Source organism: Anopheles arabiensis, chromosome 2, assembly GCF_016920715.1.
Source record: "Anopheles arabiensis isolate DONGOLA chromosome 2, AaraD3, whole genome shotgun sequence".
Lineage (NCBI taxonomy): Eukaryota > Metazoa > Arthropoda > Insecta > Diptera > Culicidae > Anopheles > Anopheles arabiensis.
Window position 1 is genome coordinate 1461789 of NC_053517.1, and position 14727 is coordinate 1476515.

Consider the following 14727-nt stretch of genomic DNA (forward strand, 5'->3'; position numbering starts at 1 on the left):
ATCGGCTAGCTCGATCCAATTGATCAGATAAAAGCAGGAACGGAAAACACCTCCCGACGCCAGTATTATGACCAACACGCATCCGCCCAGTACAACGCCATCGATAACGTTCCTTTTTTACGATCGCTCTTTAAAAGGCAATAATATCTTCCTCGCCCGAGTCCGGCCACTAGCGTTTCGAGCCAACGGTTCGGTTTTAACACGTTTATGATCACGCCCATGCCACATCGACCGGCCAGGAAACTCAAACGTCACTCAGCGTGTCGTGCCATCCATACCATACGCCGAACAGCGTGATTTTACGACTGCTGACTATGGACAAAACGCGGATTGGTTGCCCCATTTCCACCATAGCACAACCCCACACGCTGGCCTTACTTGGTCAAGGTTAGTTTCTGCCCAACGCTGTAGAAGCGGTCGAGAACGTTAACGCATGCCGATGGGGTTTGGAACAGTAATCGAATTGCAAGCGCTGCTGGTTACTGTTTCGAGCTGAACGGTTTCGATCAATTATATGTCGATAGCAATAAGGCTCATGGCGAAATGTTGAAGCCAAAACACTCCTTCCCGTTGCTATTGATCCTTCTCCCGTTTCTAAGACCGGGAAACACGCAAACCAAACCGTACAAAAGATGGGAAAAATGGGACAACTAGGGCGGACCCATCGGCAGTTACTTCATAAATCATCATCCGCCTTCCCGGCGAAAGCCTTCCCAAATCTACCGGCGTTCGTTCATACTTTCTACGATACGATCTTCGACCCGATTTCTTGCATCCCCATCTGACCCCGGTTTCTTCCCTCGTCGCTCAAACTGAAGAGCCTACCGGGCGCCAAATAGAGACACTCTTAACTTCCACTGACGAAAAAATACGCAATAAATCTTCTACTGAAGTGATGGATTTTAAACACACGCGCTTTTCCGCGCGTGCCATCTCCGCTTGAACATCGAACCTGTCTGCTCCAGCCCAACCAAAACACGGCGTAAAGTTCACCCAAAGTCATGAAGTTTTCCTGGCCCCTTTGAGGGTACAATCGTGAGGCTCGAGCTGGAAACCTGGCCGAGAATAGCCATCATGCCCTTTCACAAACATCAAACATTCGTGCACGAAGCCAAAGCAAAATGGAATGGAACGAAAAAAAAAACAGAACAAAACACAGTCATCAAATCCAATCGCAATTTCGTGCGTCCAGCCGTCCTGGTCCAAGAAAATGGTATGTTTCGTCATGAGTCGCCAAAGGTTTTCGTGGACTGTCGGACTTCCCCTTTTTCGTTTGCCGCCCATGCCTCCTAGCCTTGACAGATCAGACACACGACGGGTCATTGAGAGAAAGTTTATGAATTTTAATAGCCACTAAACTTTAGCCACCCGCAAGTCACGTTCAATGGCTAAATTTGTGCTCGAGACGCTTTACTCGACACAGACCGCAGCAGACAGCAAACCCCCACCAACCAGCACCAGATTCGGCAAGACAATCTTTCTTCTCTTTATGGATGTCTGCAACGTATTTTGTTTTTATTTAAAATCTTCAAAAGAACTCTTATTTATTTTGCATACATTTTCTTGGAGAACAGAGGACAATTTCGGTGGTTTCAAGCGCTTCTTGTTCCATTGAACACCTCATCAATTTGTTCGGGGGATTTGTGGGAAAATGAAAGTCAACATTCAATTGAACATGAACCAACGTTGCGTCAAACAGGCGAATTGAATGCCAACTAAAACGAGAAGCATTTGTTTTTCTTCGATCAGTTTTCATGGAACAAATTTTGGTTAAACCGAAAAAGTTGAACGTCAATGTTTATCTACAAATAGTGTCAAAACATGTTATTTTCTACCAACTGTGCAGAATTATACTTTACCAGAATCCAAGCATTTTTTTCCCAATATTCGCATGTGTATGCAAGATACGGTACAGTTGTGTATAGAAAATGTCATGCTATCCTTCATGAAATTTTACCTTAATGGAACTTTTACATTTCCGTTTACATCTGCACTAGTTTTGTTTTTTTTTGTGCTTTCTCGGAAGCTTATGAAATTAATATTCCAATGTTTAAACGATGCTAGACTACCCGATTGGATGTTTGGTTTTGATTGAATGAAGCCTTAGCCACTAAGTAGCGTGCCATTTTGACTGTATACTTTCGTTTTAAGCATAATTTAAAAAGTGCATCACTTTGGGTTTCTCGCACAACGTCACAACTTTTTTTTGCTATGTGTTGGCTCCAAGCGCACGTACGTGGACGTTTCATACTTCAATTAGTGTGGCACGGTTTCGTTCTAGGTGATATTGAAACACATGCTTCACCACGTTTTTCCGATTGAAAAGTGGCAAGCGATTGAAAATCTGCTGCCCCAGCTTGCCCGCTTCACAACAAGGTCGCGCGTACCAACTCACTTGACACCAATGACTTACGTGACGCGTGCCCCGTCCGCGCTGGAAAAGAAAGAAAGCTGTCGAACTCTACATCGAACCCCAATAACCGGACAGCACAGCCAGAAACGGTAAAGTGCATAAAACATAACATCCGGAAACATGATCAATGTCCCTCGGACGCTAGAACACGAACGGCAAAAAAGAACCTCTTGCAAAGTTGGTAATTACATATACTTCAGCAAACGAGCTTAAGAAGCGTTCTTCCGGCACGAGAGATCAAGCTTCACTTTCTGTCCACGGTTTGCACGGCAAAGGAGCCCGCGGACGAAGCAGCAGATGCGAAGCGTAGCAATTAAAATTTGAAACAGAAACCAATCCAACAGCGCTTGAAATACGCCAAACGTTAGCATTTGCCTTCTCTTATTTACTGGGGTTTCTTCTCGCTTCATCCCACCCTGCTCACGTACTGTTGAAGAGCGCTTTCCCTCGAGGTCAGTAATTGGTTAATCGAATCACGTACGAACGTTCGACGGTGCACCCTGATAAGAGCGCACTCGCGGCTCCGTACTCGTACACTCGTGCAGTGAAATTGTGCAAAACTACTTATGCAATTTAAGTTTCATGTAAAAAGATATCCTACATACAAGCGCTACATTCCCCCATACATGATGTAACAAACCGTCCGTGTGTAATGCGCTCTTGACCGTGTTTGGTACATTTTTCCTGGTAACTAACCAGGGGAAATGGAATTTTGAGCAAAAAAATTCTAGCACCTTCCCTGCCGATTGCATTTCATGTGTAGTGTAATAAAACATACTGCACAGTGTCAATATAACACCTCACATCCGCTGTTGAATTACATCTTTCGCATGAAAAGATGTCTTAAAACTCTTCACAATCAACTGTCGGTTATACTGTATGGCCATCTTCCGGTGTGTGTAGTTGTTGTGTAGTTAATGCACGCATCGTCAGATACAAGTCTGACACTTATGGAATTGCTTCTTATTGATTTTATTTAGATTTCTTATAAAAATCTTCGTTCATTTTCAATTACAATCGCTGGACCAATGGTGCTTAACACCTTGACCAGATTCACACCTTATACAACTTTGAAGAGTACTTTAAAGTAAAGTGAAACGCCCATATGAAATGGCTTTTGCTTTAGTTTGTCGTCACGTTTGACCTTTTCACTTCCTACGAATGAATTCTATGGACAGCTTGGTCATGAACAGCCCTATCAGAGATGATAGCTGTGTCAGATCGTAGCAAAACGGGTTTGAACTTACTACAATATCGCCGTCCGAAACTCCATCTCCATCTCCGCCGCTAGTCACTGTACTTGTCGTGTGCATACGTTGAAATGCAATTTACAACGATCCCGATAACAGGAAGCAGTCTGTCCGCCCGCTGATAAAGCGACAAGTCAGTTGCACTATGGAACGCTTCTTCTTCTACGAATGTGCGGGGGAATGTGCATATGCAATTCCATCAAACTACCGCCATTGCGACTGCGACTGGTCAGATCATAATTCATCAGAACTGATTTCAATTTTGCGCTTCTTGGTCACGGAACCAATTTTCTACCACTTCTCGCAGCTTGGACCACATCACCACGCCCTTTCCGTAGTGCATCGGTGCGTGAATAATTTACGACGAACCGATCGTTAATTTGTCGTCCGTTCGGTTTGCATTAATCACCAACCTGCCTCACTGTGTGGCTTCTCACAATCGAAATCTGTTGATTGGCGAAACGGCACTAAGCGTCTTACATCTTGGGGCGATCGGTTTTTGGGAAATTTGCCCCCTTAATACGAAGCCATGTTTGACCTACCGAGGACAACAAGCCCATCTCGGTGAACAAATTTCCTCTTTAAGCTATTTTACTACGAACATCAATCAAAGCGAATGGTCTTGAGCTCACTTGCTTCATCCTTTCCATGCCCCGCATAAAGAAATCCCCCTTACGCACCATGATGACCTTTGCTGGGGAAGAAATCTACGAAGAAAACACAAAGCAGCTACTTCCCGCAACCGTTTTGTGTGCTGATTTATTGAGCCATAATTTTCCAAAATTTCTCCCGTTAATGTCCATCCCCTTTGCGCTACGATTATCCATTCAAAAAGCAAACTCATAAAGCGTTTCTAGCACTGTCCTCCGATTTCCGTTTCGGCCAGTACCAGGGCCGCTTATTGCCTGTCGTTCAAATATTACTTCAAACAACATTTGTCTTCGGCCAGTGCCGCCGTGTCCGTGCAGGCGCCAACGAGCTGCGGTGTTTGAATGAAGGCGGCGTAGAGGTGCGGCCTTAGTGTACCTCCTTAAGACACACACACACATAACACAAACAAAAGCTTCCGGCAACGGGGGCACCCACGACGGCGATTGGGGCACGCTTTTAGTTTATTTTCGCCTCGGAATTGCTCCACAACGAGGCGTTTTATCCTTTTCGGGCATCGTTTGTAGATATTTTCCAGCGAGATTTCGTTTTTTTGTTGTTGTTGAGGGGTGTTGTTGTTGTTGTTGCTGCTGGTGTTCAACCTCCCTTGCCACCCGTTACCAGTGAATCTGCACTTTATCTTTCTAGTTTAACCACAATCACAAAAGACACGAAAGTGGAAAGCTGTTGCGGACAATACAACATACCCGCCCTTTTTCCAGCTGGCTTAAGCAGGTCCAGCTTGTTTCTTGGGCAACGGGGAAAAAGGGAATAAACAGCAGCAACAACAATATTCCCACACTGTTCAAACAGGAATAAACACACACACATCCACACACAGCAAGCTCATGCGCTACGGGGAAGACACTGGTGAAAGTTCTGGTTTTATTTGACTAAACTTTCACGCGTCTTCCGCCGTTTCCTGCAAACATACCAGAATGAGAGAGAGAGTGAGAGACAGTGTGCGCAAGAGTATGGCGTTATCTGGTCGCGTAGTCTCATTATAAGCGCTATTATTACTTTCATAAGTCGTTACCAAAGTTGTAAACATAAACGAATCTTTTGCGCCGTTGCCGTCGATCCTGGGCAGATTTGTTTCCAGTGGTTGCGTTTAGTTTTTATTCGACTGTCAAGTAGGAGGAAGAAAGAAAAAACGGAGGGAAAAAAATAAATAAATGACAATAAAGGAAAGAAAAAACGGAAACGAAAAAAATGCACTGGTCACACGAATGTAACGGAATTGGTACCCCAAAACAAAAAGAAAAGATTACTAACTGTTGTTTTTCGCATCCATTATCGACCCTGGTGAGGAATGGGTGAAGCTATTCGCCCGAAGTGCTGCCGAATGGTTTAGTTGCCGTTTTATGTCCCTCTCAGGTCTTACTGTTCAGTTTATGATTTTCGCTTAAATTACATGGACGATTCTTGCCTCCGATGTTCTCGGTAAGGGTTGGAATTATGTTTGTATGTTTTCATGACTGTCGGTACGGAGTTTATCACTTCCCCGGGAAGAAAGCTCGTGCTGGCAACACGGTTCCGCGTCAATATCAAAGCTCTACACGCATTACCATTTAACTTATAGCTTGTCGTTCCCTCCCTCTGCCACGGCTTTCTGTAAGCAAGTAGAAACCTTTCGCATGACAGCAGCCCCTAGCCTTCTAAACCATTACCATACATTTCTCCTTCATGGACAGCAGTTGCCGCCCAATAAACATCGGTTAATCTTATCGAATGCAAAGTACAAACTTAGAGTTGGAAAGAGAGTGAGCATGAGAGGGATTCAGCTGTGGGTGGATTTTGCGATTGTTCTTGATTGCATGAAGTAACGTACTTTAAAGCAAAACCAGCGAACCAGCCACTTTTATGAATTTTTCACCATTCACCACGCTGTTAAAAGCCCAAGCTACTACCGGGCAGCAGTTACGCTGATACATATGCCTACGTTCGTCTTTTGTGTTGCATTATTGAACACACGGTCGACCCATTCGCCTTAATGGTCTCCACACTCGGGGCGACCGTCCTGAGTACCTTCTGTTTCGAACGAACCGAGGGAAAAGGAAGGATTTGAATTTTCTTCCGCACCGTCTCACAGATGTGGCGTCACGTGGAAAAGTCCGTCTCGGGTGCTAAAATGAGCTCTCGTTATTTTACCACGCTAGTAAGTCCTGGTACCTGCCTATCGGGTGGCACCGAATACGACACCTCATCACTCATTGAAAGTTAGCGGTGTGAACAGGCGGACAGGGGTGGTGTTGAGGTTTTGAGCTCACGCTCCATCCATAGGGCGGTGCAATTTTCTAGCACCTGCACTTAACAGACTTCCGTAGCCTTGTGCTACCAAGCAGCTCACCTCACTTGACAGATGAGAATCAAACCTTTTCCATTTGTTGATGGGCTTCGTGTGTGTGTGTGTACGGCAAGCATGTGCCCGTTCCGAAACATCTAGCCCATGCAGCTAACTTTGGCCAGTTTCGAACGAACGTCACCACAAAATGGCACAAGTCGCCACCACGGTTAAGCGTCTTTATTCCATTCCATTTAACCTTTCAACTACGTTCACCTTTTGCCTCACCTCATTGCAGCTTAAGCTGATTTTGTTTCACATTTTTCAATTCCACTCCAGACATTGGCAATGGCTCTGTTTCTTCTGCTGCACTTACCCACACGCCATTTGTGGAAGGGTTCGGTGCGGAATCAATACGGCCGTAACAGTGCACGGCTCAAGTGATTACTGCCGCTTTGCTGCAGACTTCCGTGTCATTAGTCATGCCTTTTTTTCTGGTTCCTCCGTCTGTCAACCGCAACACGGCCCGTACAGTTAAGGAATACAATTTTGTCTTTTCATCTCTTGCTTATTACATTTCCATTAAACATTTCAACGTTTCTGCAATATACCGCATTGTAACATTACAATTACATCGCACGCTAACAATATCGCAAACACCCTGTGAACAATCATCGATTGAGTATTTCAATCTAATGTTCTTGTTTCAAGCTTGTTTTGTATCCAAAGAACACTTCGTTGTCTAACCATGGTTATACAAGCAGCTGGGCGCCTCCACCAATATTTGCGCATGACACTGGCGGGATTCCAATGGTTTTTTACATCGTTCCATCTAATCAAAGTAACTAACGAACTAAGGGTGAAGCTACATAAAAAAATCCTCATACTCGACAGCGCATTGAGCGAAGAGGTGCAAAGGCTAAAGAGATAAACCACCCATCGTAGGATTACGCTAGTTACGCGCCGGCAATAAATTCTGGACCTGCCTAGCCATCCCGTGCCGGATTGTTTCTTTGGATTTCGATACGCAGCTTTCAGCACAGCAGAAGCATTCGCCAGAATGCGTAATCTTTGAAGCATAATCGCCCTGGCTGCCGCTCGGTTTCGTGTTGGACGAATAATAAAATGAAAAATGCTGAAAGATCAGCACACTGTATTACGAGCACTCTGCTTGATTGATTGAACGGAAGCAAGTATCAGTTGTGTGGCCTTGAGGCTTGTGCTTCATAAGCAAGCGTATAATATCTGCTGGGACACACAAAGAGCATAAAGCATCATACGAGGTACCGTTGCTCATGGCTCACCGAAGAAATCACGCTGTAACTAATTACTGGGCTTACAGCGTATGTGATAAGATATTTCTGGTGGGGGACTTTTACACAGCGTACACCGTGATGCATAAACCGTAATCTATTCCATCTATTAGACTGGAATCAGCTGAATCAGCGGATTGTGTCTGGTTCCTGCATTAGCCGAATCATAAGTGATAAAGCAGTACAAGTAATCCTAATAAACCAGTCATGTATCATAGTGATTTTTATATGAATGCAAAACATTTGTATGAAAACCAAACACAAGCTATGAACATGTATTTAAATTCTTGGATAATATGTTATCAAAAAAAATTGAAATTACAACGATACAGCATACAACTATGTAACCAATTGCAGATCAATTTCACAAATAGATGATATGTTATTTAAAACAAACTTCATAAAGATACTACACAAATTACCAAGCTGTTTTAAAGGTTTATATTACCTCTCTAATCCAATCAAACTCCCATTTTTACTAACACACGTGAATTTCTGAAAAATAATCACATTAACCGCTCCCAGCAGGGTCCATCAAAGCTGGTATAACGATTGGGAAAAGTTTCGTACACTTCTCAACCAACGCTTACCAAACACACGGGAGGGTGGAACAGTTACAACACAACTGAAGGGATCCCACCCACGCTCACCCATCCACGTACTCATTCCTACGCGATAGGATCGATGAAACAAAATCGTTTATGCAAAAATTTCCCCCATCAAAGAAGCACAAATTGAAGTTTAATTCAAAATCCGTAACCGAATCCGTGGCTGCAACCATTTCACGAATGATGAGAGTGAGCGCCTGTTATGAGTTCCTAGCCCTCCCTCGCTCCGTACGCTCTGGCGCGTGTGGTTGAACTGTCAGTGAAAAGCATCCCACAGTTTCCCGCGATCGTTCTTGCGCAGGTACAATGTTCTCCTTCGATAGGTACACATTTTGAATGTTCGGGGAAAAATGGGCCATTTTTTCCCTTTAAATTGCTCCACAAAGATGAAAAGCCATGATTGCCTTGGTCGTGTGTTGCTCCTAAGACCCTCACTCCACGCCGCACCTGGTTCCCGCGCACTTGTGTCACTTTTCGATCAAGCATCGTCTAAACTAACGACCGAACAACACAAACTCTGCTGCAGTTTGTTTTTCATCGTCATTTCCTGTTCCGGGTTTTGGCTTTTACTGCACCACCTTGCCCCTTTTGCAAACGAAAAGGTGTAGATGAAACTAACTTCCCCATTTGCCGCGCTTTCACCACACCCGTCAGCCGTGCCCGGCAGGAACTATAAAAAGAAGTGACGGGAAGCTGGCAGAATGGAACAATACTAGCAAAAAGCACACCAACCTAACCCGAATGCTACAGCTCACCAGAAGCAGCACTAAGCTCTTCGGACCGGAACATGAATTTTCTTATTTCACGGCGCACGCTTTTTTCTGCAGATTCCTCTTTTTGCCATCTCTAGTTATAGTTTATTTTCCCCAATAGCAGTGGGCGAATGGAATAAAACCGGATACTGAAGTACTGACGACTTGAAGTCATAGAGAGAGAGAGAAAGAGAAAGAGAGAGAAAGAGAGGAAAAAAGCCCTGCACCAATGCTCCCAGCGGCTGCAAACAAAACAATGAAAACTTGCAGGTGAAGGTAACTTATGCACTTTCCAATCTCTAATCTGCTTTTTGTGCCGCGAACCTTGTATTGTACTTTGAAGAATTTCTTCGCCTCGTGCTGTAACTGAAGCTTGCGTTCCTCGGATGCAGTTGAAAGTGTTTTGGCAGTAGCGATGCTTTTGGGTTTTATTTAATCTTTTTTGCTCCGTTTGATGTTCAATATCTCCATTTGTGGCTGTTTTTCCTCCCTATCGTACATGGTAAGTGCTGATGTACGAAACTAAAACTCATTACATCAATGCTTCGGGTTTGAAGAGCTGCATTGTATTTTTAACTATAATCGTTCGCTATGCAAACCTTTCAGAAGCACAGCGTAACGACCATCCTGCCACGAAGAGTATTCCTTGAACTATTAAAGGGTGCGCTTTAACTGTAAAATCAACACTCTCTGACTCGCTCACCCAAGAAAGCAGAAGAATGATGCTTTATTTACTGGTAAGAACACTTTTCTCAAAACTAAACCTCACTCCATACCTGAAGGGTTGTTATGACCAACCCAGTCGCTTAAGCCTTAGAGGAAGGTCAACGTTGTGAGCAAAGTGTTTCTTCAAACCATTACTTCTTGCAACAGACGTTCCTGGCACTCGTATTCATTGTAGACTTAAGCGTTTGCGAAACAGACACGAAAGCAACATTTACTCACCAGCAGCATCGTCTGTCGATGTTTGCTCGAAAGGTAGATTTACAATTGTTCGTGCAACTGTGCTGGAAAAAGAAAACCACCCTTACTGTGACTGCAGAAATGTTGTGAGCAATAAGAGCACAAGCACAAAGCTTGACTAAATGTGCGTATCGAACAAAGTGTTACTTGTTATTCGAATACCAAGGAGAATGGAAATAGGCTTATTCGAAGAGTGCTTGGTGCGATTGTATGGCAAACACATGCTTCGAACAACGCACCGTTTGAGGTGTGTTACAAACACGTCCTAATGATAAATTTTAACACTCTCTTCAACACTCGACGGACATGAAATTGTTTTGCTTCAAACAGCTGGTACAGTATGAGAAACACACACACAGCCTGTTCCGGTCTAGAACCAGCAGAACTGTATACTAAGGAAAAAGAAAAGCAAAAATATTGCATTTTATTCTTTGTTAGATTTAACAATAACATTGCTTTAACTTGAACAAGCTTTCAACACAGTCATTCTAATCATTCAGATAAACTAAACTAAAACCTTTACTACTGGGTTTCCCTTGTTTTTGAGTAAAACATTATGAAAAGGTTGTTTATTAATTTCATTCTATTCTAACTAGATTTCGAAAGTGTTGGGCTACGCTCACTTTTTTCATTTTTAATGGCGATCCTTATCATGAGCTCACTTGCTCTTTCAAATGACCTCTTCATTCCAGTCGTTTCACGACAAAATGGATATTTAAACCCGCTCTAACGTCAATTTGAAAGCTAGAGCCACCTAAAGCAGCTATCAAATAAGCAGTGAAAATCCGACCGTGCAAAGCGACCCCGATGAGATACTGCTTCAGTAAATCCACCGCTACCTTTACACGCCTGGCGAAAACTGGCTTCGAATGGGAAACGAGAATGTTAACATACCAATTATCCATGTTTCTGTAATTAATCTTCGATCATTTACCATCGCCCAGGACGACAACGACGACGATGCCGCCGATGCCGACGTTCTGCAAACGGATGGTGAGACAAATGTCTTGAAATTTCGCACAGCTGTTGCACCGGGCATAACGACACATTAAGGTGGATCGGTTGCTCTTGCGTAGGACCCACCCGACACACCGGAGCAAGCGTCGAGTAGAACGCCCGAAAGGTATGCCGCTTGTCAAAGGCACCGAGGCACGGATCGGATATCATACACACACATACAGACACACCGCCACAAACCCTTCGGAAAACATCCCACACAATCGACCCTTATTGTTTGGCACTATCAACTGAAGAAATCAGTCCACCTCAAGGCTCGGGGTGTTTTGCCGGTTTCTAAAGATATCAAATAAAGGATCCTATCGTTGCCATCGTTAATTGAAGTGACAATCATTCCCTCGCGTCTATTTGGCTGGGGCACGGCGAAAGGAACAGGGTTGCGAAGATGGGTCGCGACAGGGAATGCGAAGCACTTGTTTCCATTTAAGGAGCAATCCTACCGGCAATACTGATCCAATGGAAGACCAAACACCGCACACCCGTGCAAGAGGGACCGGATGGAAACTGTGCAACACTGTGCCGTTCGAAGACGTGCCATGCCGAGTGGGACATCTGTAAGAGCGGCTTAGCAAAATGTGGCAGGTTTAGCGGTTACCCCACTACTCCCTCTGTCCAAATTCTTGCGACGTACTGTAAACCACACAACAACACGTACGATTAAATTCGCAAATAAATAAGTAATTCTAAGCATTAGAACAATCGTTGCATCCTTCCTCTCTTCCCGATTTCCATACAGGTACGAATCAGCTCACGGCGATGCATCTGGTCGCATTTGCACGAAAGTGCCCTCGAACCAGTCACCTCCCGCGTTAGCATGGGTATGTTCTGTTCATGTTCTTCCTGCACCAAAGACGCAACATCTCAATACAGCGCACTGACGATGCCGGATGCCGTAGTTCGGTGCTCGGTGCATTGGATAAATTTACCCGAGCATCCCCAAACATGTACCGCAATATACACGTGTGTGTGAGAGAGAGAGAGCGTGCGTCGGGCCAGAGCAATCCTCCAGCCCATGTCCTCGAGATGGTTTGGGTCGCTTTGCATCGGCAGCGTGTGTGCAGTGGCGGGGCGATAAGCATGAGCATTTCGAGCTCGACGGTGCTTGTCACCGGTACGTGTACGAATACTGCCGCTGGCATAACGGAGATCATGAGTGCAATGCCGAACCGGTTCCCACCAACGCTTTGAAAGCCTCGATCGCCACAAACCACCCACCGCTTTGTTTTGAATACATTTAATTAGTGTGAGCGAGCCACGTTCAGCAATGGGTGCGTGTGTGTGTGTGTCTTTGTGTATGTGGTTTACACGGGAAGCAAACATTACACAGTTCTGTGCCTGTTTGTGGCATCAGATCCTCGATAGCGTAAGTGCTAAGGCAATCTCCACAACCTGGTCGACATTTTGATTTCCCATATCAAGCGGCAGTAGATCGATATCAAAGTGATAGTTGCATCCTTCCCGGAACCTCCATGGGTGGGAACTTCTACGATCCTTTCACCTGCAGATGGCATCGTAATTTAAACACTAAAATACTTACTGTAAAGCTCACTGTACTACATTGGATTATTTAATGAGTTTGTGTTTTTTTTTTTCTAAATAGAACTAGCATTATTATTTTCCTGGATAGGAAAATAAAACCCCTCATATCCCCCATAAAGCTTTCAGTTTGTGACGAGTGTTCCCATGTTTTGGTTTACCCCAAAACAACACCATAACCATTTATCAATGCCACACCATTAAATACTAATCTGTTCCCACATTTTGAAGTTCATATTTTTGTGGCATGTTTTTTTTATTCAAACTGACCTCTGCTCTGCTAGAAGCTCCGATCGATATGGGATCGGCTGGAAACATGTGCTACCAGCAGGGTTTTATTTTCCTCTTTATTTCCATTGTCTTTGTTTTCGCTGTCACTGTCGGTTGTTAGTCGCTTTGCCAGGATTTAAAGCACTCCGATCCCATCCACTCATTTGCGGTTACATGATTGAAATCCTATGTGGCAATAGGGATGCATTCGTAGTGTACAGCTTGAGCGTGAGTACATAGCTCATCATAATTTACCCATCCTGTTTTACTTTACCGTTCTGCTGTGATACAATGTTCCCCAGATTAGCTCGCACTGCAATATGGCTCAGAATCAAGGGATCTGTATGATTTTCCAGTTATTTAACGAATGCGACGGAACATCCCGAACTATACTCCCATTACGATAACTTTCCTTCGATGCTCCATAAACCCAACCTAGCATAGAGCAGAATGAATCAAGTCAAACAACACTCTGCTTCATCTGCCAGCTCGCTTAGTGGCATGTTACATCAGATGTACTGTAATTTTGTTCCATACATTGCACATCTTGGAGCTTGTATGTGTGTCGATTATTTTTAAATACGCTTACCTATGCCACAATCACGTACTTTATCATTTTGCATCGGTTTTGACTCAAATTGGATGTTTTTTCTCTCCTTCATTCTTTTAAATTCACACGATTCGCAATTTTATTCCCCATTAAAACCAACTACCGAATGCTAACGATCGATCCGTGACTCTTTTTACTGCAACAATGATAATTGTAATCGAAAAAAATATGACAAAAGGAAACCAAAAACCACCTTTTTTCAGTGTACTTTGTTGCTATGCGACACACCCATTACACCCTGCTCGATACATTTGATCTGCTTTTCAATACTCTGCCTTTTTGGGGTTTATGCACGATACGGTGAGTGGAGCTGTTCGCTGCTACATCAGTTGACATATTTGTGCCTCCTTCTAGTTGGGTGTGTAAGTAGTGCTGAAAAATCATCAATTACACGTTGTCTAGCTGGGTGTGCAAGGCGAAGTGCAATTATTCCGTCGTATTTCTACATTCCATCACTTTTACCGACGCGACTTGATTTTCTCTGCAAGCTTACAAATGTTAATACATAGTTTCAGATTGCAAGAATGATGTAATGAGCTGTGAATGGTATGATCATCACGATGACATGCAAATTCAAATTAGCTTCATTTCAATTGCCAGCAGCATGATTCCTTGAACACGTAATTATCACTTGCAACGTTCGTATAATTACTCTGCCTTCCACGACCGTTGCAAAGACATATTAATTCTATCGCCCAGAAAGAGCCGTGTTGCAGGAAAATGCCATCTACGTTTGCACTGTGGCGCTAAGTATAGCTTGTTGATAAAAGGTTCCCGGTGGTGCTGGCGTTAAGTCACAATTGCTTGTTAATTCATTTCTTTGAATGTGCGCCCTGTCTTTGCAACCATGAACGCTGTAACAATTTCCAATCCTAAGAATATTTTTTTATTCAAAATACCTACTATCCCGGATCCAATTCGTAATAGTTGCTGCATGAGGGCCAATTGTCTACAAAAAAGCTTCTTTTTGTCGTTACATTAAGCTATGTTTTTGAACCCATAAATTTCCCCCTTTCTCTCCGTCGATGTGCAGCCCACTCTGCAGTGTAACAACGGCAATCTG